Source organism: Pinus tabuliformis, chromosome 1_2 (genome assembly GCF_031772625.1).
Source record: "Pinus tabuliformis cultivar Carrire ecotype Pingquan chromosome 1_2, CPIR1, whole genome shotgun sequence".
NCBI classification, from domain to species: domain Eukaryota; kingdom Viridiplantae; phylum Streptophyta; class Pinopsida; order Pinales; family Pinaceae; genus Pinus; species Pinus tabuliformis.
In genome coordinates, this window is record NC_142298.1 from 200,268,273 (window position 1) to 200,295,893 (window position 27,621).

The 27,621-nt window shown below is 39.5% G+C and overlaps 1 pseudogene; it reads right to left on the reverse strand.

Annotated features, from left to right (window-relative positions):
* Positions 1-1,779: 1,779 nt before the first annotated feature.
* On the reverse strand, positions 1,780-22,127 carry LOC149205173 (putative protein phosphatase 2C 3 pseudogene; annotated as a pseudogene).
* Between the last annotated feature and the right edge of the window lie 5,494 nt (positions 22,128-27,621).

Here is a 27,621-nt window from a genome sequence, read left to right on the forward strand (position 1 = left end):
AATAAGTCCTCTATATCCTGTGTTTTAAATGTTTTCTTCGTTTATTGATGATGATGATGATGATGGTGGTTAATGTCCACTCAGACCAAATTGGTCTATCGGACCTACAAATTTCTTAATTTTTACTTGTCTGGCTCCTCGTCTTTCTTGGCGAGATTGGTGTTGTAGCTTTCTTTCTTTTCTCTACGGTCTTCCAACTTCCTTTCTCTTGCACCTCCTTCATCTCTTCTGGTTCTTGGAACATTGGTGTCTTAGCTTCGCAATCTATTGTGTTCGTTCTTTTGAAAATAGTCGGAGATGAAGATTTATTTTCTGCGGTATTCAAATCCTCATAACTGTTGATTTGTTGGGGCGGGCTTTCTCCTTGCTTGTTTTGAGAGTTGCTTCCTTCTTCCTTGATTTCTTGTGACTCATTTTCTCTAGAATATTCTTCTTCTTTGATGATAGTGTAGTGTTCTTTTTGTGCTCCTTCCCACCATGTAGATCTGTGGTGGTTTTTTCTAGCAAAATTTTTCTCAGAGGCTTTTGGGCAATTTTTGGCTAGATGCCCCGTCTCAAAGCACGATCGGCATCTGAAGAGGACACTTTCATAATCAAGCTTCTGGTTCCACACATAGTCTTTACTTGTTAGGTTTATTTCAGCTGGGAATCCGGCGCTGAAATCCATTTCCACACAGATGCGTGCATAGGTGGTTCTGGCATATTCCTCTGTTTCTGGGCACCTGCAGTAAAATTTCCCAATTGCATTTCCGATGGCTTTTAGTGAGGAGAGATTCCAGAGATGCAAGGGTAGGCTTGGCAATCTCACCCAAACTGGTGCTGAGGTTATCACTGCTGTAGAGGGATCGAATGATGGGTTCCATGGCTTCATGAATAGGCCTGATTTTTCCCAAAACCAAGGGCCGGAGTCTAGAATACATTGTCTGCTTTCAGGATTTTCAAAATCTACTATAAAGAAACCTCTAGCACAGGGGTAGCTATTAATTTCATCAGAAATGATAGGCTTCCATACCTCCGAGATCCAATTGTGGAGTGCTATGAGCCGCGGCCAAAAACCATTGAACCGGCAAATTAGGGCACTTTCGGAGAACTTCAAAGCTTCATCGAGTGAGTCCTGGACCACTTGGATAGTGGGAGTTGGGGCTTCACTCACGATATGGGCAGGAGATTGCCCTTCAGAGGTAGATGAGCCACCAGTTATTTTTGCGAAGCTCGGAGCCATATTTTACTTGCTGGTAGAACGCAGCCGCAGAAAAGGAGAATCGAGACTTCTGAGATCCCCAGAAGATAGATCCACCACCGAAGAAAGGTAGATCCACAGAAGAGAGATCCACCACCGAAGAAAGGTAGATCCGCAGAAGAAAGATACTAAACACCGGTAGATCCGCAGAAGAGAGATCCACCACCGAAGAAAGGTAGATCCGCAGAAGAGAGAGCCGCAGATCTATACAAGGAGAACCGCAGAAGATAGATCCGCAGAAGAGAGAGCCGCAGATCTATACAAGGAGAACCGCAGAAGATAGATCCGCAGAAGAGAGAGCCGCAGATCTATACAAGGAGAACCGTAGAAGAGGAGAACCGAGACTAATAGAGCCGCAGAAGAACCGAGACTAATAGAGCCGCAGGAGAACCCATATAAAAATCCGCAGAATTTCCTCGCAATAATTATTTCCAGTTGACTTTGGAACCCATATAAAAATCCGCAGAATTTCCTCGCAATAATTATTTCCAGTTGACTTTGGAACCCATATAAAAATCCGCAGAATTTCCTCGCAATAATTATTTCCAGTAGATCCGCAGAAGAGGGAGAACCGCAGATCTATAGTTTAGATCTATACGAGAAAGCCGCAGATCTATACGAGGAGAACCGCAGAACCGCAGATCTATACGAGGAGAACCGCTATACGAGGAGAACCGCCGAACCGCAGAACTAAAAAGGTTTAACTCTATGGTTAACTGCAGAACAAAGCACTGTATCGCAGAACAAGGAGAACCGAATGCAGGGAATATGAAAAGATCTTCTGCGGACGAGAAGACCGGAGATGCCGGAGCCGCAGAAGGCCGGAGCCGCAGAATCTGTGTTTCACAATCTGAATGATAAATAAAGATTTAATTTCAGAATATGCTTGATTGCACTATGTTTTTAGTCATTATTTTTTTCTGTGTTTTCTACAGAATTAGGATAAACAGTGAAATCTTAATTGCTCTTGTTTCCCTAATTCTTTCATGTTGATTATTTGTTAAAGAATACTTTGCTGCTCCTTATCAGTAATCATCCATTTTTGTTATAGACATTTTTGTGCCTTACAGCATGAAGCATGAAATGTCCATAATCTAAGGGATCCAAAGTCCCTAAACATGTTGTTCCTACCCCTAGGGGAACAAGGTCAGCAAACCACAGCAATCCAAACAAGTTCTCCACTGAAAATTACTCAAAAACAAGGCAATTCTGGATCATGTCAACTGCTCCACTGAGCATCTGCGCTGAATGTCAACTGCTCCACTGTCTACCTGCGTTGAATGTCAACTGCAAAGAAGGCTACCTGCGCTGGGCGAGTTTGGACATGTGGCAGAGTCATTCCTCAAGGTGTCAACGCCCAGGAAGCTTCCAAAATGACACTTGGATCAGGGAATTCGACTGGTGATGAGTAAGAGGTTCCAAATCTCCAAGTGGAAGCAAGAACCTCCAAGTGGACTTAAGATCTGAAGTGGGACAGGACACTAGTCAGCTTCATCCAGCCTCAAGCTGACTCATCCTTTCTCCAAAACTCCTATATATAGATCTCTCTCATGAGGTCTATGGAGGCTGGAATCTTATGAATGTAAAGAATTGCTTTTGGTTTGAGTTTAGAACTATTGGGTGATTTGCTTTGAAGGAGGTGAAGAGGAGATTTCTTTCTGCTGGGAAGGTGATGCTGGATTGGGCCTCTTATGGTTGTATCACTTCCTGAACCTTATTTCTTCCATTAATAAAGCATTTGAGGTTCTTCTATATACATGTGTCTCAATGATGTATTGTTATACTTGTGTATTTGATTTATTCTAATCCTTGAATCAATTATGAATGTATGCTTCTTGTAGTTTCCCTCTCTTGTCTTTTTGCAGGATCTTGGTGTAGCTGGGCCAGTGAAAGAGCAAAGAGTTGGGGGCAAGCAGCAAGGAGAGAATATTGGATCAATCATTAGCGAAAGACATCGGTTAGTGGATCTCTTTCTCCCCTCTTTTACATCTCATAAAGAAGTAATCTCAGATAGCTTTGCTTTGATTGTTGCTAACGAACTATCACCCTTAGAGTGGGATAGGGTCATTCCGTATTGGATACTTTTCCCAACAACAAATTGGCGACTCCACTGGGGATCGTATCTTGTTGGTTGTTTGTGTTTTTGCTATTCATTTCCTAAACACAGGGAGTACTGAACTGCATTTGGATATTTCAAATGCAAAGTAGAGGGCAGCTACTCTAGCTCAGTTTCTGGGCATGTTTATGATTTGAAGAGCTGATCCACAAGGACTCTGAACAGCTCTTAGTGATAGCTTTTCATCCTCCTTTGAATCATCCTTTAGTGTGTACTTGATTGGTAGCTTTGATTTGGCCAAAAACTGTTGATTTTTGAGCAATCTGTAACCCGGAAACCAAGAGAAACGAGAGTTTCTCTCTTCATTGCAGGCACTGTGAAGGTAGTCTGCATTTCAACGCAGGTCCCAAAGGGGCTACCTGCGCTGAATGTCAAACTGACAGTGTTCTACCTGCGCTGAACCAGTGTGGCCTTGTGCAATTGGGGTTCCCTGCTTTCTGTTGCCCTGTTTTCATCCCTGTTTTTTGCAGCCTGTTATCAGTCAATGTACCTATCTGAAACCACCTTTCTTTGCCACTATTCCGCCTCGGTTGTATAAAGAAACTGTATTTGTTCTTTGTGTATTTCTTACATCATTTGCAGTTTCCCATAACGAAAGTGAACTAGTCTTACTGTGGCCTCTTAGATCTAGACCTGTGATAAGTGTCGTTCTGATCTTAAGAGTTAGTTTGTTTGCTGTTCATAGCTGATTGAGCTTTTGCTTTCGTCATATGGTTTGAATTTATGTATTTCTAGTGTCGAAACAAGTAAATCTTAAGGTGCCTTTTGATTTTGGACAAAATCTTGTTTGCTTTCACTTGAAATTGAATTCAAAGTTATACAACAGCTTTCTTTTTGTAGTACATCAACATTAAGAAAGAGAAAAGAAATACCTGCATTGTGCATTTTGCATTTGATAAGTTTGTATGCTGGATTTGGGGAAAGTGCATTAGTGTGTGCTCTATGATCTGTGTGAAAAGATGATGTCTTTCTTTTCCCTCAGTAGTTAAGATTTTCATAAGTTGAAAAGATTGAAAAAGCTTGCTTCTCATCTTTAGACTGCATTTAGGAGTTGTACCATACATCTCGTGGTGATCCATAAAGGCAAACTGCTAAACAAGATCAACCTAAAATAAATTGAATTTACATAACAACGCTTTGAAACATAACGCAAACACATAGAGGTCTAAGCTAGAGACGTGTTCTGGCGTTGTTAAACGTGATATCTTAGCGTTGAGTGGTTGGGTGATTCCTCCACGGTGAAGCGATAAGTATCAATACGGACTTGTGCTCCCACGTACCGTCGCGTATATATTGGGAGACCCCTATAGGAACAAAGCCTTTATCCATAGGAAGCCATGTCGGCCGCCCTACTGATCGCAATGCAGTGAACACAGCATTCACGAAGATCGACCACCCGTACCGTAAAACGTATTCTGTGGTTTTGCGAAAAGTTTGGCACACCCTCTGCCTAGAACTCCAGAGTAGTTTCTTTTGGCCTTTTTCAAACTCTATAACTGAAAAAGTCCATCCGAGCATTTGTCACTTCGGGCTCGTTAAAACATCGAAGGAGACTAGAGTCATCTTTAGCTTTTTCTCGACTCTTAAAAAGTGAAAAAACAAGTTGTGTCTAAAGCGTCGTTATAAAATTTATTTTAAAACGGAACATAATCACCTCCTATTCCTGCGTTGATCTGTAGGTTGAGAACATGGAACACACCAACCAAGGAATTCCCCATGATGGAAATCCTAGTCCTTTCTCCTCTTGGGGAGAAGTTGGTGCGCCCCACATGGCCACATTATCGCTTCCAGGACTGACAATTGGCCTGCCAATCTGGCTTTTCTCAACCAATGTAGTTCAGAACACCATGGTTCCTGAACAGTCGAGTCAATAGTTAGATCAATCTAGAGCTGCTCACCAGCCTTCTACTTCCTATAACTCTTCCTCCAATCCTTCATCTTCGCAAGGTAGAGCCGGCAAAAGCCAAGCTCCCATAGAGAAGAAGGAGAAGAAGAAGAGAGAGAAGAAGAAGGAGCCTAAGGCGACTGGGGGCAAGCAAAAGACTTCTGACAAAAATCCACACACAGCACAGACCGGGCCTAAATCACCATGTGTCATATGTAGAGGAGACCAATTCCATAGAGATTGTCCCTCTATTCCCCGGATACTAAGGGACTGGTCCCCTCGTTTGCACAGTTCGGGAGAATCAACCTCTGATAGCCATGTTGAATGCTTACCGTCAACCAGCGAAAGTGAAGGTTCAAGACAAAGAGGAGGAGCAAGATCCCCCTGCAGACTGTGTGAAGGCAATCACGCCATCCACCGTTGTCCCTTCTTAGACGAAGCGAAGAGAGTTTTGGAAGATCGTCCGGTTTCACCGTTGAGACTTCCTCCTGGATACAAAAAACTCGTGCCAAGTCCTTCGTTGGTTGAGAATACAGCTGGCCCACTCAAGTGGTCAGCTGAAGCGTCAGTCATTGAAAATGAACCTACTGAATCCAGACCGGACGAAAGTCCAAAGGTCGAAACGGCAGTTGACCCGGTTCTCCCTTCAGAAGCTTCATCTTCAAATGACACCGTCACTAAAGATTCATCTTCAAATGACACCCTCACTGAAGAGAATAAGGATGGCACCATCCAGATTCTTTTCATCAACACAGACTCTGACGAGCATCAGGGCAATGCGCCCATTCCTTTATCGCAGGAAGGAACATCGTCAGGGTCATATCCGGCCGTGTATTCAGTCCCACCACCAAGCAACCTGGTTGTGTCCTTTGATTGGAACCAACTAGGCAGACCCCGGTTGCCAGCCAGTATACCATTCAGAATCATAGTCCAAATATACAGAATGGTAATGGCTGGTACTATCATTGATGAAGGGGCATCTGTGAGTATCCTTTCCTCTGTTGCTTGGAAAGCACTGGGTTCCCCGGCGCTTTTGCCTGAGATAAGAAATCTCTCGGGTTTCGATAAAGGAACCAGTCGACCATTAGGGATCCTCCCCAATGTGCCCATTACGTCGAAAGGGAAGGCCATTCAAATGAACGTGATGGTCGTTCAAGGACCCTTGGATTATAACCTACTCCTTGGACGAGACTATATATATTGCATGGGAGCAATAGTCTCCTCACTCTTTAGAGTAATGTGTTTTCCACACGAAGGAAGAATGGTCAAGCTCGTAGACCAACTTTCATTTCCGGGATCACGCATCGCAAATAGTCACATACCAACCCTGAATGGTCTATTCAATCAAGAAATGTCTCCACCCCCAGTCCTTCTTCCCGATGAGTGCGAGTGATTTGGAAAGATGGGACTGGAACCCAGGGGGCATGCGTCTTGGTCTACTTCGGGCAGAAAAAACCTCAGGTATAGGGTAGAATTTCCGCGAGAGAATATGACTAGTCCGTACCCCGTCCGTGGTTGGAAGAGGGGTTGTTCTGGAATAAGATTCTTTTGTCAAAGTTACGTGTTTGGCACCAGTCATTCACCTTTGTCTATTTCGGTAGACATCGCCGAGGAAGTGTTTTGTTTAACGAAACAATCTTTAGGTAACCTGGAAAAGGTAGGCCAAGGAAATGTTTTACTTAAACGAGACAATCTTTGGGTAACCAGAAAGAGGTAAGCCTCCCTCAATAACACAAATGTTTTGTCTTTGAGTAGTGTTCTTCTCTTGTCGCAAGTAGCTGTTCTCTTGTCGCAAGTAGCTGTTCTCTTGCGATCTTGCGAAAAATCTGTTAAAAGTTGGGCTGACGAGAAGACAAGTATCGTATAGACCCGTTAAAATTAACGAGAAGACAAGTATCGTTAAAATTGGACTAGCAAGACGACAAGTAGCTGTGAACACCCAAAGAAAAGCAGAGGTGAGAAGGAGGAGGGGCAACCTTGAAATTGTATTTTATACCTGGGGGCATGCAACCCTTTTGGAGTGCAAGCAAAGAGCGGTTATTTATCTGTTTTTTGGATTAGCCGTTTCCGAACTTGCATAAAGAAAGGAGCGGAGCAAAGCTTAGTGAGATGAAGCTCCATAAAAAATAGAATCTTGAGGGGACATTTCTTATCTTATGACTGGTATATTGAGCAGTTTTAGCATAAAGTTCATGCTCGTTAAAAAATAAACGCAAGATCTGAGTAGTTTTAACGCGGCCTTCATGCTCGTTAAAAAATAAATATAAGCAGTGAGCAATGTTTCCTCCAGAGTTTAAGCTCATTTTTAAATAAAAAATGAACCTATCCCGGTAAATAACCACTGTGATCGTAAATTTATCAGCCATAAAAAAAGCCTTGGTCGTGTTTGCACCTGCCACCTCCACTTTCATTTGGCCGATCGTTCACCTCCATATGATTGTTTACCCATTTTGAGGAACAGCTGCGAAGAGTGATTTCACCTAGCCATCCTTGTGACACTGCCGTGATTGGAAAATTCCAACCTGTACCTGGAATCAGTTGCTATCCCTGTTTATCACTCGTTCCTCAAAAGACGAGTCTTCTTTAAACTCTTTTCAACTGACTCGTAAGATATGAAAAGATTGCCGAGTTTTGGCCTTCCAGCTTGTTAAAGGGCCGGAAAAGCTATCCCTCCTCTAGATTTTAATCTTTTTGGACCCGAGGGATTATTGCACAAAAAGATCGAGCGCTTGTTTTGTTCGGCTCGTTAAAGATATCGAAAACTCATCCCTTTTGTATTGTTTTATACTTTTTCGGACTTAAGGGATTAGATGACGAAAAAGGAATTTTGGAGTTGACTTTATGTACCTTTTCAGACTCTCTAAAAATTAAAAGGACCGAGTTTTCCTTGTCGTTAGACTCGCTAAAATGATTAAATAGCGACAAACTTGTCTTTAGACGAGAACGAGTTTCCCTATCGCTAGGCTCGTTAAAACATAGTGATGGGCTTGCCCGAAGGGCAGGTTATAGAACAAGCATATGTTATCCTCCTCAAGCTTGACAAAAATAAAGAGGTACTGGTCAGAAATGACTGGGGAAAAATTGGGAGAACCTCAAAGCTTTAATGGTAGCAAGTCGCTCTTGAACATGACACTTTTCCTCCGTACCACATCGGGTTGGGTTGTTTCATTCACCGGTCTCATCACCATGGTCTCGCCAAACCATCCACATTTGGGGTAATGCTACCGATCCATCGCATCAGTGTCGTTATATGTTCAAGAGATGTTGTTCAGAAAGAGTCAACCGTGTCCCATCCACTACCATACATCATCTTTCATCCTTTCATGACCACCACCCTGAATTATATTTCACAGATCGTTTTCACCTTCATTACAATCATTAGCTCCGTTCCGTGTCACTGATGTGGGATTCATTAAGGCCCTCCTTTGACGGATCACTTCTTGTCGACTTCAGCTCATTATCCAAGAAGTTGATCTAGGAACAACCCCCTCAGTACTTTGAAGCTTGCATGCCTCAATGGCAAGTTTCTCACTTCCGGCGACAGGTATACATCAACGACCTTCGACCGAAAGATTTTGCGTGGTGTTCGACGTCAAGTCCTTTATTCACACCACGTGGATTGTACTGCCGTACCTTGAGGGTCATCATCATTATCGGTGATTCCTCTCGCGCTTGTTAACAGTTTACATCATTGACTGGTAATCAAGCGATGTCTTTCCATGTTCGACTCCAAGAAATTCTCACATGGATCGACTTGTACTTAGAGTGAATATCGGACGAGTTTGTAGACCTCGGATCTAGTTTCATCCATCCGGGCTACGATATATATTCAGGAAATAAAGACATTAACATGTGCAGCAGATGATCATCCTACTCAAAGGATGATAATTTCAACAGAGAATTATCAGTCTACCATCAGACGATTGTCTGTTCTATGTACAGAAAAATGTATTTATAACGCTGAGCATGGGAATGCCCGCCTCAACTAGATCATGAAAGCAGTATGAAAAATAATGTATTGTATTGTATCTTATTACAGGTCACCTCTCAGCGATTGAATGAACTTCGAATCCTCCTGATAAAGCATTTCACCCGATAAACGACCTCATACTTTAGGGGGCAACTGTTATAGACATTTTTGTGCCTTACAGCATGAAGCATGAAATGTCCATAATCTAAGGGATCCAAAGTCCCTAAACATGTTGTTCCTACCCCTAGGGGAACAAGGTCAGCAAACCACAGCAATCCAAACAAGTTCTCCACTGAAAATTACTCAAAAACAAGGCTATTTTGGATCATGTCAACTGCTCCACTGAGCATCTGCGCTGAATGTCAACTGCTCCACTGTCTACCTGTGTTGAATGTCAACTGTAAAGAAGGCTACCTGCGCTGGGCGAGTTTGGACATGTGGCAGAGTCATTCCTCAAGGTGTCAACGCCCAGGAAGCTTCCAAAATGACACTTGGATCAGGGAATTCGACTGGTGATGAGTAAGAGGTTCCAAATCTCCAAGTGGAAGCAAGAACCTCCAAGTGGACTTAAGAACTGAAGTGGGAGAGGACACTAGTCAGCTTCATCGAGCCTCAAGCTGACTCATCCTTTCTCCAAAACTCCTATATATAGATCTCTCTCATGAGGTCTATGGAGGCTGGAATCTTGCGAATGTAAAGAATTGCTGTTGGTTTGAGTTTAGAACTATTGGGTGATTTGCTTTGAAGGAGGTGAAGAGGAGATTTCTTTCTGCTGGGAAGGTGATGCTGGATTGGGCCTCTTATGGTTGTATCACTTCCTGAACCTTACTTCTTCCATTAATAAAGCATTTGAGGTTCTTCTATATACATGTGTCTCAATGATGTATTGTTATACTTGTGTATTTGATTTATTCTAATCCTTGAATCAATTATGAATGTATGCTTCTTGTAGTTTCCCTCTCTTGTCTTTTTGCAGGATCTTGGTGTAGCTGGGCCAGTGAAAGAGCAAGGAGCTGGGGGAAAGCAGAAAGGAGAGAAGATTGGATCAATCATTAGCGAAAGACATCGGTTAGTGGATCTCTTTCTCCCCTCTTTTACATCTCATAAAGAAGTAATCTCAGATAGCTTTGCTTTGATTGTTGTTAAGGAACTATCACCCTTAGAGTGGGATAGGGTCATTCCGTATTGGATACTTTTCCCAACAACAATTTTCCCTCTTTTCAATAGGTTGAAGGATCCTTAACTGCCCTTCACCCATTTGAGCCCATTCCATATGTTTCAAATCTTCATTTGTTCCCTGTTTGACTATCTTGTTCTGTGAAACCATCCTCTGTTAAGAAACCAAATCCAGAAAGCCATCTTCTTTGACTCAATTAGCCCAATGGACTGAACTACTCTATCTTACCTCTCTGCTATATTCAATCTCACCACCCCAACTCAAAAAAAACCCTTGAACTTCATAACTAGCCTAAATACCTTTAAAAAACAAAGCTAAATCATAAAGAGAGAGCCCTCTCTAGATACAGATTGGCTAGATTCTGTATCTAAAAGATTGGTATGTGGTTACCTCGGCCTCCTTTCCCTTTCTTACAGCTTTTGGGAAAACCTGAGTGATAACATCAATGGCGACTCCACTGGGGAACTGAATAATTGTTTGTTACTATTGTTTATTGTATAAACTACAGATGGAGCCTGAAGTTAGCCAGGTAGCCTTTGAAATGCTTGTTCTCTGCAATTGCAAAAGTAAATGAATGTTGCTTCAGTCTATCTCCGGTCTAGTTTATGGACTAAACATCTAGTTTCAAATACTTGATCAGTTCCTCTTTTCAAATAAGTCTTTAAGAAAGTTCACAACTCCCACATCTAAAACTTCGTAGAAGAGACTGTTAAAGTTGTATTGTCAAATCTATTTCAAGAAAACACCAAAAAAAAACCTAGAAACCTGGCTTCAGAAAGGATTCTTTACACCAAATCAAATCTTGATCGTAATCCCCCACCTGTGTTTGAAAATACTAATCTGATTCCTAGGATTCTTAGAAGACGAGAGCCAAGAAAATTCTGCTAGTTCTCAGCCTCTATACAGATCAAGATCCTATCCTGTGAAGTGGATCTACCCTGAGGACGAACCTTCTGATGAGCATTTGAAAACTCTTTATTTGTGACCTTCTCAGAATTTGGGTTAACCCACACAGTTCAAGATCCAATATTCATTGAAAATTTGCAGCTTGAAGTTGTTACTTCACATTTTGACAGACATTTGCAGAACTCCATTCAATCTGAGCTTACCTTTGAAAGAACACCAAACCTTTCTGTGATTACTACAGCTTCTCCAAGTTCACCATCAGCCACTCCTTCCACTCCTCCATCTACAACACACATTCCCATTGTTATCCCTACTCCTCCAGTTGTCACATCTATTTCTGCAACCATGGCAAACCGATATACTCCCCTAAACTTACCTACCAATCCAGGGGCTATGCCCCAGGACTATCAAAGTAAAATCACTTCTTTTGAAGGTACTGGCACTTACACAGCTCAAAAACATACCAAGAAATGACCAACTATTTTGAAATATATGAGGTTGATGCTGATGATGTTAGAATGAAAGTATTCGTTCAAAGTTTGACTGGAGATGTTAGAACATGGTTTAGAGCCCTCCCTGCAAACAGTATCAATGACCCACAAGCTCTTTATCAGACCTTCTTGAACAGATGGGAAAAGAAGAAAGATCCTCTCCACATTTTATCATAATATGAAAACCTAGGAGGAGGCACACAAGAAACTGCCCAAGATTACTGTACCAAATTCAATAATGTCTACAATGATATTCCTCAAAATCTCAAACCTCCTCCAGATTTAGCCTTGATCAAATTCCCTGATGCATTTGATTTTTATATGGCATACCAACTTAGGGAAAGAGCTCCTCAAAACTTAGAAGAGATGCAAAGTATAGCTGTCAGTGTTGAGCCCAACCTGATATCTAAACGATCTAGAGCCAGAGCTGAAAGGAGGACACCTTTCAAAGAAGAACCTTCTGCCTTTGAACAAAAATTAGATGCCATTATTAAAGGAATGGATAGACTTAGAGATAGAGTAGAAACAATCGAGAGAAAATCCCCTTGGGATGGTAAACCAAGCAATACTGGGAGAAATCCAAATTTCAGGAAGAACCAAAATCCTAACACTAGAAAGACAGGGCCTGACCAAAATATTAGGCCCCCATTTCAAGAAAATTATGCTGAAGCCTCAACTTCTGATGAACCAACAGAAGACATTCAAATTAATTTGATGGGACTCAACAATGAACAACAAGTTTTCTTGACCCAAGAGGATCAAGAAGCTCAAATTCTTAAACAATTCTAAACTCAGTCAGGTGAATCATTTGACTTTAGGGAGGGATATGATACAACCATTTATGAAGTCTACAAACAATACAATCTAAGGATCAGAAGAATAGATGTCCCTGAAAGCAGTAAATAGAAAGATACCAAGTAGCCTAACAAAGGTAAGATCAATGCCCCCCCTGTACATATTCTTGCTAGAACAGGTCCTAACCCTAATAGCCCAATTGTTGAAGATGTATCAGATAATCAACCACCTAACAGACAACCTTCCACTTTTATTCCTTCTAAAGGAAACGTAGAAGAGCTTCTAAAACTTTATTTGGAAACAACTTCAGCCCATAATCCCACTCCTTAAGAGGAGAGAAATGAAGAAAATCCAGTTGTCCGAAATACAAGAACTCATACCGAAAAACCTTTTAATCTTGAGACAGAAGTAGGCAAACTAAAGATAGTTGTTCCATTATCAGAATTAGCTAAACATGATGTCTACAGAAGTCAAATCAGCAGATCACTCAAAATTTCTATGAACAAAGATTCAGTAAATGTTTTTGATGACCAACCTGAATTGATATTTGGCCCTGGAGTAAATGGAAAAACAGTAGAGGGAGAAGTTCCTCCTTTCTATGTAAGTTTAAACATACATGATAAAATACTTCATAATGCCATGTTTGATTCTGGTGCTTCCCATAACTTAATTCCTAAATCTGTAATGGAGAGAGTAGACCTTGACATCACTAGGCCATATAAAGACCTCTTCTCTTTTGATTCAAGTCAGGTCAAATGTTTGGGTTTAATCAAAGACTTATGTGTATCACTAGTCCAATATCCTGCCAAAACCATCTTAATGGACATAGTAGTAGCTGATATTCCACCGAAGTATGGCATGTTATTGTCTAGATCTTGGGGTGCAAAGCTTCAAGGATCTCTATAGTTAGACATGTCTTACGCTACTATTTCAGTGTTTGGTCAACCCAAGAGACTATACAGACCCTTAATGAAGTATGTAGTAAGTAGTCAAGAGAAACCTCCAATTTTTCCTATTTGCTCAGTACATTTAGAGATGGATTCTTTTATCCTTTACAATGCTGAAATTGATCCCCCACATGAAATAAAAGTTTTAGCAGATGAAACAGAAAAAATTGCAAATGAAAAGTCTAGTGTTCAAATACAAGAAATTTCTGAAAATCATGAAACATCAGATAAACCAAAAGAAACTAAAAACCATATCTCCCTATTAAACAGATCCCTGAAACTCCAGATACTAATTATGAACATGAAATCCTTTGGTACTTAGAATTTGATTGTTTTGTGAACAAATTAGGAGCAGGAGCAGGAGTCTGGGTGCACAATCTTGAAAACAATCATGTTGAAGGCCATGCCTACAGATTAAACTTTAGGTGCACTAATAATATGGCTGAATATGAAGCTCTATTGCTAGGTATTAAACTGGTCAAGAAATTGGGAGCAACTAGAGTGTCAGTCCTAGGAGATTCTGATTTAATCATTCAACAGATAAAAGGGAGTTCTTAGCAAATAATCCCAAATTAAGAGAGTACAGAAGAATAGCTATAGAGATCCTCAATACATTTCTAGAAACTTAGCTTGCCAAAATATCGAGAAAACATAACTTTCAAGCTCATAGCCTGGCAACGTTTGCTAGCACCTGTAAATTACCATTTGAACCAAATCATCAATTCACAGCTGAGATCAAACATAGGCCAGCCATACCTGATAATGTAAAGAACTGGCAAGTGTTTGATAGTGATAATCAGATCAACAATTTTTTAACCCTAGAAGAAGAATTTTCTAGCACTAACATAGATGTAGATATAGTTAGTGAGTTTGATCCAACAAATCAGATAGAAACGGACATTTCAGCAGAAAATGCAACTCAAATGCTTCATCCAACAAAATTTACCAAAAATAAAATACAGGACCTTAAAGAAATAGACATTGATGAGAGTATTGAAGGAGAATCTGAAATTATCAATTTGAAAGACAATCATTTTCCCAAAGGATTAACTCCTTTGGAAGATCTCTTTGATTTCAATGATATTCCAGAGAAACCCAAGATGGAAGCTCTAAAAGCAGACATTGAAGACTATAACACAGGAACTGGAGAAAAGCCAAAAATGGTAAAATTATCCAAATCTTTGTCCCCTGATAAAAAACATAAGTATGTTGAACTAATCAAAGAAGTCTAGGATGTTTTTGTCTGGAGCTATGAAGACTTGAAAATCTTATGACACCTCTATAATTCAACAGTACCCCTCAAGGAAAATTAAAACCCATTCAAACAAAAGCTCAGAAGAATTAACCATGTGCTGCTTCCTTCAATTGAAAAAGAAATCAAACGAATGCATGATGCAGGGATAATTGCTCCAATCAGATTTTCAAAGTGGGTGTCTAATTTAGTGCCTACAAGGAAGAAAACCAGAGAAATCAGATTATGTGTTGACTTGAGAAATGTAAACAAGGTTTCTTTGAAAGACAATTACCCTTTACCTAAGATGGATCATATTTTACAAAGGGTAGTAGGCGCTTCTAGGATTTCACTTTTGGATGGGTTTTCAGGTTATAATCAGATTCTGGTTCATCCTGATGACCAAGAAAAGATTGCATTTACAACACCATGGGGTACATTCAAATATGTTAAAATGCCAATTGGACTTAAGAATGCAGGGGCAACCTTTCAACGAGCAATGGACATAGCTTTTGCAAAAGAAATTCATGATTTTCTGGTTATATATCTAGATGACCTAACTGTATTTTCCAAATCAGATCAGCAACATTTAGATCATTTGAGACAAGTGTTTTTAAAATGCAGAAAGTATGGTATTTCATTAAATCCTAAAAAGTCTTTGTTTGGCCTAGAAGAAGGAAAAGTGTTAGGCCATATCATCTCCAAAGATGGCATCAAAATTGATCCTGCTAGAATAGAAGCTATTCTACAAATACCCCACCCTAGAAATGTCAAATAACTTCAAGCTTTCCTAGGAAAGATTAACTTTTTAAGAAAATTCATATCTAATTTGGCTGAATTAAGTAGGTTGCTGAACAATATGTTAAAAAATGATTCAAAGGTTAAATGGACAGTAGAAGCCAAACAAGCATTTGAAGAAATTAAAATGGCTTTGACTAGAACACTAGTCCTTACAAGTCCAAAGTTCGATAGAGACTTCATAATTTTCTCATTTGCATCAGAACACACTATAGAAACTGTTTTACTACAAAAAGATGATCAAGTATGTGAAAAACCCATAGCCTTTTTTAGTAAAGCACTTAGAGATGCACCTCTAAATTACAAAATCATGGAAAAACAGGCTTTTGCACTTGTGAAAGCTATTAAAGACTTCTGAGTCTATATATTGTACTCCCATGTAATAGCTTATGTACCAAATGTTGTTGTCAAAGACATCCTGACCCAGGATGGAATTGAAGGCAAACAAGGTAAATGGATAGATAATATATTGGAGTATGATATTGAGATAAAACCTACAAAGCTTATAAAAGGACAGGGATTGGCTAAACTAATGACTGAAACAAATTTTCAAGCCCTAGGTATTAATGAACTGGATAATGAACAGGAGATGGCGACTCCACAAATCAGCCAGGCCTTCTTAGAATCACCTTGGTATGATGATATAACTCATGTATTATTAAACCTGCAGGCTCCTCCAGGGTTATCCAGAACAAAGAAAAGGTTTTTAAAGATGAAAGCTGCAAAATTTTGTATTTTAGATAATGCTCTCTTTTGGAAAAATCATGAAGCTATTCTATTGAATTGTTTAATAAAAGAAGCTGGCAAGGTTCTCAAAGAAGTTCATGCAGGGGATTGCGGTGAACACCTTTACTGGAAATCAACTGCAGACAAAATCCTAAGGGCTGGATTTTACTGGCCAACCTTGTTTGCTGATGTAAAGAAGTTTGTCACTGCTTGCCACAAATGCCAAATTTTTGAAGGCAAAAGGAAACTGTTACCCTTACCCTTGAGACCAATTTCCACTGAAAATCCCTTTCAACAATGGGGTTTGGACTTTATTGGAGAAATACACCCTCCCTCTTCTGGCCAACATAAATGGATTCTTACTGCCAGAGACTATTTCACCAAATGGATAGAAGCCATTCCTTCTAGACAAGCCAATGATACATTGATTATAGGATTCTTAGAAATCAACATATTGTCTAGATTTGGCTGTCCTGAAAAGATCATAACCGATAATGTTGCTGCCTTCAAGTCCAAGAAAATGATAAAATTTTGTAACAAATACCATATCACTTTAGCCCATTCCACGGCCTATTACCCTCAAGGTAATGGTCTAGCTGAGTCTTCCAATAAAAGCCTGATTAATATTATTAAGAAATTGTTGGAAGAGAACAAGAAAAATTGACACAAAAAACTTACAAATGCATTATGGGTAGACAGACTTACTACAAAGAGATCTATTGGAACTAGCCCTTATGATTTAGTTTATGGCATGGAGGTTGTGTTTCCTTCATCTTTATGAGTTCTTGTAATGAAATTACTGCAAGAAGCTCAGGTGGAACCCAATGACATTCAAAGGAGAATAAATCAGACCATCCATTTGCAGCAGACCAGAGAAGAAGTACATCAAAGATCCCAAGTGTTACAAGAAAAACTCAATAAAATATTTGATAAAAGGACCAAAGCAAAAGAATTTTACTTCGGAGACAAAGTTCTAAGATGGGATTCCAGGAGAGAAGACAAAGGAAAACATGGGAAGTTTTACTTTCTACGGAAAGGTCCATTTATCATCCAGGCATTGCAAGGGAACAATACTTACTTTCTAAAAAGCCCGGATGGTACAGAAACAGAAGAAGGACCAGTGAATGGTCGAATGTTGAAACATTACTTTGATCCAGTTTTTTAATGTATTCTGACTCTAACATGTACATACTATATCCTTAATATTGTCAAAGTTTGGATTGGATAGTAACTTGCTGCAGTTGAAGCCCGAAGAGAAGGCCCTAAGCTTCACAAGTGCACTGTCATATATACAATAAAGCAACCAGCAAAAGGAGATTTCATAGCACAGTAAAAGTTATTCAGAAGGCCATCTGACCTGCTTTTCTTGACTTTCCACCAGGGAAAGCCATCCCCAAGTGGAGCCACTATTATACTCCTATACCAATAGGTGTCATATTTCATGATTGACTTGTTAAGCTCTGTAATATGTTTATTCCTTTCCTTGTTGCAAAGGTTTCCATATTATCAAAAAATCAAAAAATAAAAAAATGTAAAAAATGTAAAGAGGGTATGCCCTAAAAGAAAAATCAAAGGGTAAAAAGAATAAAATGGTCAAAAAAGTGAAATAAATGAACCCCAAGCAAAGAAAGACCAGGAAAGTGTGCAAGTCCAAAATGCCACTACTTTTTTATTTTCTGTAATAAGCATTGTGTGCAGTTTGTTAAACTTTTACCACAATTGATGAATGGCCAAACAACTTAATCTTGGCTGGTTCATGTTTGAATTTAATGTTTTAGAGATAGAGAATAGAATCTGACCAAACTGTTTAATCTTGGCAGATAAGTAGATAGGTAGAATAGATAAAAAGGAGCTCAATAGTTTAATCTGAGCCCTTGGATGTAATAAGTGCAGACTTAGGTAGGCTTACCATGAAGAGAAAAGGAAAGTTGATAAGGGTTTGCCAGTCTAAGTGCACCCAAAGAAAGAAAGGAAAAAATGCTAGGCTAAAGTAGGCAGGGTAGGTAGATGGTGTTGCAGAATGATACTTGTGATAGATTATGTATCTAAATGTGTTAATCTTATCTCTATCACAAGTACAAGGCAGACATTATACTTGAAGCATCTCAAGCAAGACAAGATTCAATAACTAACTCCCCTTCATACTTTTCCCTAATCATTCACTAATTTCCCCTAAGTATTCAGGTCTGTGAAAATACTAAGTGCTTAATCTCACCCATCAAATCATTCATTTCACTTCATGAAGTTTCTCTTAAATAAATCCCTATTTTACTTAGGAAATGCATAATATCGCTTGAAAAACCCCTTTTCCGACTTTAGCCTAAGTTTTAAATGTAAATTCCTAACATTATAACTTAGCGCTTTCTTTTTCATAATTCATATTAATTGTTAACATATATTATATAAATCCTGAAAACATTTACCCATCCCGTATTATATAAATATAATACAAAACCCCGATATGTTATTTATCCCCACCCCAGGTTAATTATAACCATTAAACGTTGTTTAAATATGGATTAACAAGTTTATTTAAAACTTGTTAAGAACCTTCCCGCCACGCAACCATGGGTTAATTAGCCGCCCGGGTTAGTTAATAACCAACCCCAAACAATATAATTTACCCCAAAACTATTAAAATCATTTAGTAAATACATTAGGCCCGCAGCTTAACGTCTCGCCATCTCCAACGATCGTCCACCGTCTGATCCCCACCTCACCATCCGACGGCTGACATCAATATCGCAACCCCCTGTTTGACTGCTTTTTAACTCGCGATTGGCAGGCGATTTTACCATCGTACCTCTGCCACGCGTCGCCCATCCGGGGTGCTCGCTCCCTCCCCGCCCGAAACCGCTCAGCCCCAAAAGCAGTGCGGGCAAAACCGCTTACCACCTACTGCTGACATCATCCGCTGATGTCAGGTCTGGTACTGTTGACGTCACCTGCCACATCACCTGCCACATCATCTACCACGTTTTCCGCCATACCTCTTATGTCATCCGCCCAAGCGAATCAAAAAGTCCTGCCAAACCTTCATTTTGTCAAATAAAAACCGAAAAATTGCCATTTTCATTGTAGTTTGCTGCATACAGTGCTCCAGGCAGAAACAAAGACTAAAATCAAATGTTCCAGTTTCAGGCTGGAACCCGAACAGAAGAACTACATACCGAGCTTGCAGCCGGCCATTCAAACCCGCCATTATACAATTTCTCTACCTTTTCAGCTATCTCAGAAGCCATGAATTGGTGCGCCGATTGCTGGAAACTTCTCAGCAATATCCACAGAAAGATCTAAATGTTATGAATTAGAAGGCGCAGAACAACCTCCAATGTCCCAACAACAGGTGGTTATCCATAGCTGCGTTGTTACCCTTGGAAAAAGGGAGAGTTTGGGCTAAATATTGGACAAAGATGAACAAAGGTAACAGGGTCAAAGAGTATCAGATCAAGGTTAAAGAGTATCAATTGAAACAGGGCAGCCAACACAAAGTGACCAAATAAACACAGCTGCAAGCCGAATCCTAAGGCCTGCCTCCAGCACATTAAAAAAAAATAGGACCAGCACAACATCAATTCATCTTTTCCCTATTTTCCAGGCTAGTTGTTTCTATTTCTTGTAAACTATTTTTAGTGATCCTAGATATTATCTCACTCTGTTATGAGATATTTGTTTTATAATTTGTTGCATAAATACCCCCTCCATTGGAGTAGTGAGGGTGGATTCCTAGACTTTGCTATAATATTGATTTTTTGGAATAAAGAGTTGTTGGAATCAAATTGTTGCATGGCCTATTGGATGAAGAATTGAAGCAGAGGACTTGTCACATACTTATTGAATCAACCACTAGATCAATAAGTCCTCTATATACTGTGTTTTAAATGTTTTCTTAGTTTATTATATCATCTGTGTTTCACAATCTGAATGATAAAGACATATTTAATTTTAGAATATGCTTGATTGCACTCTGTTTTTAGTCATTATTGTTTTCTGTGTTTTCTTCAGAATTAGGATAAACAATGAAATCTTAATTGCTCATGTTTCCCTAATTCTTTCATGTTGATTATTTGTTAAAGAATACTTCACTGCTCCTTATCAGTAATCATCCATTTTCCCTCTTTTCAATAGGTTGAAGGATCCTTAACTGCCCTTCACCCATTTGAGCCCATTCCATCTGTTTCAAATCTCCATTTGTTCCTTGTTTGACTATCTTGCTCTGTGAAACCATCCTCTGTTAAGAAACCAAATCCAAAAAGCCATTTTATTTGACTCTATTAGCCCAATGGACAGAACTACTCTGTCTTACCTCTCTGCTCTATTGAATCTCACCACCCAAACTCAAACAAAACCTTTGAACTTCATAACTAGCATAAATACCTTTAAAAAACAAAGCTAAATCATAAAGAGAGAGCCCTATCTGGATACAGATTAGCTAGATTTTGTATCTAAAAATATTGTTCTCTGGTTACCTCGGCCTCCTTTCCCTTTCTTACAACTTTTGGGAAAGCCTGAGTGATAACACCGCTGATCTAGATGATCTGACAAATATTGATTGATGCCGTTGATGCCGTTGATCTAGGGTTTGCTATTGCTGATGTAAATCAGATTTATGTATTGTTTCTCTCTGCTGAATTATTGAAGATAAAGGAAGATTTGGTCAAAGGGTTCCCCATATTGGGGTTTGTCTCTGGCTAGCCACCACATCTTGTGTCTCTTGTCTTGGCTTGTTTTTTGTCGATCGTTTAATGTTCTATCTGCACTTTACTTATTGTACAGGTGATTGATAATATATGGATAATAATAATAATAATAAGTAAACTACTCTAAGCATAGAACATACCATAATTCAACAAAAGTGTTTGACAGAATATCAGTCCCGGTTGGGGATGGTCAGGCATAGTCCTAGAGTCATTTTTTATTTCTAATTCTTGTCATTATGTAAATTATGGATTCTAAAAGTTTTGTTGAGTTATGGGCAGTGACCTGGGCTCCGGGTCTAAATTAATGGCTCAAATCCCGGAGATGAAGGCACAACACTAAGCAGAAAAGTCCTTGAACGCATGGATACCCATGTTGTGGGAGTGTCCTGGATGCATGTTTTCCCATATCTAGGGAGTGTCCAGGGGTTTAATGGTCTAAAAACTTAGTGGGACCTAGGGGATGTTTACCTGAGTGGTTGGGATGGTTCTTGGGAGTCCTGTTGTTAATGTGGAAGGCCTATATGGTGTGTTTTTGTCTATTCCACTTTCTTAAGGTGACTTAGGTGGTTGAATCATATCATAGTAACTTCTTGTCACATGTTTAACCTGGTTAACAGTTTACTTAGGTGGATGTGGGAGGAGGGTGTTACATCCTTCACTTGGTGTTAGATCCATCTAGCAAAAAACACATGTGAATAATCCTGATGTTGCAGCAAAATATGATTCTGGCTGAAACTTTCAACAAGCATTGCTAACCCTTATTCAAAGAGTTCTTCAACAATACCAATTACAGAGAGCTTATTAGCCAATTTCTTCATTGAATCTAGAGACCTTTTCCTAAAAATAAATGGTCTCAACTCATTTTATTTCTTAGGGGGCAATGAATTAGGATTAGAGTGTTTAGGTGGAATAATATCAACTACAATACAATTTGTGTCATCCTTTAAGCCCCTTGTCCTTAAATCCTTCTTTACAACTTGTGATGCAACAAGTTTAGTTGACAATATTCTACAGGATTTTGTAAGTTTTTAAGAGGATAGTGCATCCCACACACCATCAAATGAAATTATTAGCCTATCTCCAACATTTGAGAGCTTAATCTATTTAACATAAAGTATAGGTATAATGAATTCACCAACATCCATGTCCCCAATTGATTAAGAACGATATAAGGTGAAGCAAAAATCCCTTTTAGTACTATGCATTTTCACAATTGCAGAACTCAAGTCTGGTAGTTAGCATTTGAGACCAATAGACCCTCAAAAATCAAATTTGATGCTTAATGATCGTCATGGTCACTAATTGGCACTTGGACACTCAATCTAACACTTGACACCTGGAGTTCTCTTCTTTTAACATCTGAAACTCGTGGTTATTAATAGTGTTTTGAACATCAATATGTCTTTCACCTAATGATCCTTTACCCTTAATGCTACCCTATATGACCTATCTTTGTTATGCAATTTCTTTCCACACATATAACACTTCCTTGTTGACATTCAGTGATTTACGAGTGTTGAAAAATATTTTGATATCATTAGCGTTGGATATGTTAATGCTGGGAGATATCCCACATGAGTAGGAGTGAATTACACATTGGGGTTTATATACACCATGTCTTTCATTCTATTTGAACGTGTAGTGATCCAGCCCCATGTGGGCTCCTCCCTTGGCTTGGTGCTTGTGATGTGTTATGTATTTGGTGGATTTTGATGCTTGATAAACTTGGTCATTGATGAAAATGCTAGATGATGAACCCTCCTTGTTAAAATAGCCTTCGACTTGGAGATTGGGCTCAACTCAACAATTTGTTTTTGAAATTATTTCATATAAATCATAGGATATTGAGACCTATTCTGAGCTCAAATAACCCAAAATTCCACTTTGACCCAATTTTTCCATTAAGCCTTAGAGTATAAAATATTGCTTCAAATAAATCACATTTTTTACCTCAAACCCCCAAATTTTTACAATATTTACAAAAAATTTGATGCATTCTCAAAGGGGTCAATTTGAGCTACAACATATCCCCCCATTAATTCCTCTTCCTCTCATTCTCCTTCCCTTTAATTCTCTCCTAGTTCTTTTCCCCCTTTTAGAGCCTATATTTGTCTCAGGCTGAAAAGACAAGGTTCTAGGTCCACATCAAACCACGCTCAGCCTCGTAGCTATCCCTACGAGGACAGGAGAGGGCTCTCTCCGGGTCAATCTCGGCAAAAGGTAATTGATTAGGCTCGAGATGACTAAATTTGCAACTGATCTTAGGCTAGGTATTAAGTGCAAGGATTTGATTTGGTTTTTTGAGGGTTTTGTTGAAAAAATGGGAAAGGAAAATTTGGGCTCGGGGATGAGGCACAGTTTCTGCAGAGGTCTGATTGGGGAAAGTAAGGTGATCGTTTTGATGCTTTAAAGTGAGTGAGATGGATAGATCAAGCTGGTGAGGAGCTAAAGAGAGCAAGAGAGTCTCAATAATTCTCCTTAAACAGATGAAAACATGAAAATTTAAACAAATTCAAAGGCAGAACATAACAGTTATGGATTCTACCTTAATCACTCATTTGTTCAAATTCAGAAGAAGAAAGCTTTGAAAATGATACACATAACACTAGATAAACTTAAAATTACTCAGAGAAGCACACCATCAAAAAATAAAGCCACATGGATCCCAAACAGTGTGCAAAACCCTGGTCTTTCCCTAGCCAAAAATGCAGAAATGAATGTACAATAGAGTGCCAAACTTTTCCCAAGAGTCCAACCCTGAAAATGACTTAGAAATTACATAATATAGACAAGAAAAAACTATTCCCTTGCCTCTAGGGGTCGATCTCATCATTCTAGGAGTTGTTTGAACTAATTCTAAACAAGGAACTGAAAACTAGGTAGTCAAACAACTTACCCCTATATGCTAGGAAACTGATTCATTCACTCACATTTCACCTTTTGGTGAATGAATCTTCTAGAACAAGTAAAAATGTGCCAATATTACATCATGGTTGTCAAATTACATCATGAAAAGTCAAGAATAACTTCAAGAAGCAAAACTGGTCAAAACTGGGCGAATTGTTGAGCTGAACAGTGAAAAACAAGCCAAAATTCTCTGTGCGCCACGCCAATTTCTCTGTGCGTCGCGCCACTTTGAGGCTGATTTTGAGGCACTTCCTCAAGTCCAAATTGAGCCCAAGTATGCTTGTTGGAAATCCCTACCTGTCACTTTCCAACCCTAGTGGAATTTCTAAATTTTGTGCCCATTTGCCCCTCCAAAACCTCAATCTCCCAAGACTGCTTCCTGTGTGTGAAATTAGGGGTAGAGAGGTCATTTTTAGGGTGTTTTTGACCTCCTGAGGACTCAAAACTTGCCCAAAATTCTTGGCCATGCACCAATAGTCATGATATTTCATGAAAAATCCAAAAATATAAATTTTTTTTGCATTTGGAGCCTCCAATCATAAGCGCATGCCACGTGGCGCAGCGCACAGGGAGAAGGCGCGGCGCACTGGGCTTGAGGCACAACACATAGAGCCTGTGCGTATCACTTTTTGTAGGAGACTTTTGGAGACCTTCCTAGTGTCCAAATTTGGCATAGGATAGCGTGTTGGAAAGGTCTTTGAGTCTACTTTCCAACCCAACTAGAATATTTCAATTTGGAGTTCATTTTCCCTATAAAAAGTCAAATCTCCCAAGACTGGTCAAAATGTGCCAAATGAGGCTGCCTAAAGGCAGAGTGCTGTTACAGTCAACTTTTGAATGCCTTACTCAACTCCAAATTGATCTCATGATAGCTCATTGGAAATATCTTTGTGTCTCGTTACCATTTAAATCATCAATCAAGTCATTTGGCCAACCATGCTAGGAGAAAACTTGATTTTCACAAGGTCACTTCATAGGTGCATTCAATTCTCCTGAGGCAACGGTATTTTTGACATTTCTATAAAACAATGACACCTATGTAAAAAGTGAAGGAGGTTTTTCTTCCTTGGCCTGTTTTGGACAAAAACCTCTCTCCGTTTTTCAAAATTCATCTTTTCTTGCTCAGAAAAATCATTTGAGTAAAACCTATCCTGATGTGTGGAACAAGAGATTTGTCGAAATGAAGCAAAATGAAGGGGATAGGGAGCTTCTAAATTCTTGAGGAAATTTTGGGAAGTAGGGAGGGATGTTAGGAAGTAGGGGAAAGTGTAATCTCTAAAATTTAGTGAGGGGAAGGGGTCCAAAAGGGCAAAACACAAGCCTAGCCTAGAAAATAGGGTTTGTAGCAAGAAACTAGGGTTTGTGCGAAAATGAGGAATTTGGGGGATCTCAGTGATGGGAAGTGTTTAGTAAGGTACATTAAGGATAGGGGAAGGTTTATGAACATCAAGATACAAGTTTTGCTGATGATTTGACCATGCAGGAGAAATTGCCTTCAAAACCCTAGGAGAGGGAAATGAACCTTACCTAGGCGCAACTGAAGCATGAACAAGGTGTAAAATGACCCATTGGAACCTGACATGATGATGAAAACCCTCTGAATGATGGTAGACTCAGCTGAATAGTGACATAGACTGAAATTTGGACAACTTTGAAAGGAGTCATAGCAAACCCTAGACCTAATGCCTAGTGACCAAATTTTACTTGAAGATTCACTGAAATGATAAAATTTGACCTTGACACCTTAAAGTCACTTTGTAAGAGCATATTTGATCACTGGAGGAAGGTTGGAAAGACTGACACTAACACCCCCCTTCTCTCCCCCCTCACTCACTCACTCCATAACTATCTCTCACTATTTCTCCTTGCAACAAATCCCCTCCTCCTTCCCTCTCCATCTCTCTCTCTCCCTCCCCTTACCCATCCTAATCTCTCTCTCTCTCTCTCTCTCTCTCTCTCTCTCTCTCTCTCTCTCTTTGTAACAACCTCGGTTAAAAAATCGTGTAAAAAATATAAGACCACGGTTGATGGAACATGTATTCCAAGCTCAATGGTGAGAAAAACATCCTAGTGGGCGTTAATTTCAATTATTATGGATAAAGGAAATTGTCAAAGGCAATGGAAAAGGATTTGGAAAGGAAAATGAAATTTTTGGCACATTTATTTATGAAAATAATGGAAACTAGGAGAAAAGGAAGGTGAAAGGTCATAGGTTGCATGTGAGGAGGAAATTGAAGGAAAATGATGGAAAATGAGGAAAATAGAGGCCTCATTGATAAAAAGGCTTATGAGGATTAGTTGGCAAGCTTGGTCAGTTCAGTTTTGGAGCTCTCACATTATTCTCTCTCTCTCACTCTTGGACACACAAAGTTTTCTTGGAGCACTTGGCAATGGAGCAAGAAAGGCGAAAGAAGGCAAGAAGAAGGAAGGAGCTAGCAAGGAAGAGCAGGATCAAGAAACTACAACAAGATTCTTTGTAGGTATTGATTTGCATGTGTTATTTCCTTTCTATATTTGGCATGCATGGTATTGCATGTGGTTATTTTCTATCATGGCATGGATTTTCCAAGGTGTAACCATGTTTTAAACTTAGCCTTTCCATTTCCGAATAGCCTTGATGAGATGGTTTCTCATACTTTGGTTGAGATGGATTGCTAGATGGATTCAAAGTTGAGTGAGGTGGATCTCCGAAATTACAAACACATGGCCTATTGGTCATTGAACTGTACTATGGATCACGGTAAAGCCACTGGCCTAGTAACCACTCATCCATACTCTGGGTTGTTGTAAAGCCAGGATTGTGTGCCTTGATGGGCCTAGGAATCCCTTCTAGTGAATGACTGGATATACGATAAATCTAAGAGGTGGATTGCTCTTCGTTGGGCCTATTAGTCCCAGGATGGGATGTACAGTAAAGCATGGATAGTGGGTCTCATTGTAGGGCCTAGTGATCCCCGGATCGGACTGTGGATTACAGTGAAGACTGAGAGACTAAGAGGCACTAAAACTCCTCGTGGTGTAGGTGGAGAACTCTGGTAGCATCCATGCTTGTTTAGTTCTTTTTGGTTCATTATGAGTCCCACATTAATGCTTTGAATATGGCATGGGGGTGATTGGCTAGAGAGAGAATTGGCTAAGCCAATCTATGGTCGGGTGGAACGTGGTAGTATCATCCCGGGTTGGTTTCTACATTCGTTAATGAGAAATTCATTCCCTTGGTTTTCATGTGTAAATGTATTGGTTTATATGTGGATTTTATGGTTGATGTATTTATGGTATTTATGGTATTTTTGTTGTTACTATGATGGTTCTGTATATGATTTATGACAGTAGCTGTGTATGGCTCTCATCATGATTTTACTTGTAAATGAATGGAAAATGTATCTATGACCTAATAGATGATAATGTAAAATGTGACATGAGGGAACAATGGTTCTTAGTGATTCTTAGATAAGTATGAGATCCCTATGCTTAATTCTATTGCTAACACTTGTAGATTACATGTTTGTGATATGTTTGACAAAATCCCTGTCATGGATATTAAGGGTTTGTTTAAGGGCTTGTTCAAGTATTTGCTTTAGTGTCATTATTTCCATGTTATTTTACTTCTTTGAAGATGTCATTCCATTATGGCAGTGACCTTGGCTTTGGGCCTGAAAAAGCAACTCAAATCTCATGGACGCTAGCATAAAACTGGACAAAATGGTCCCTGGATGCTAGCTTGTAGGTCTG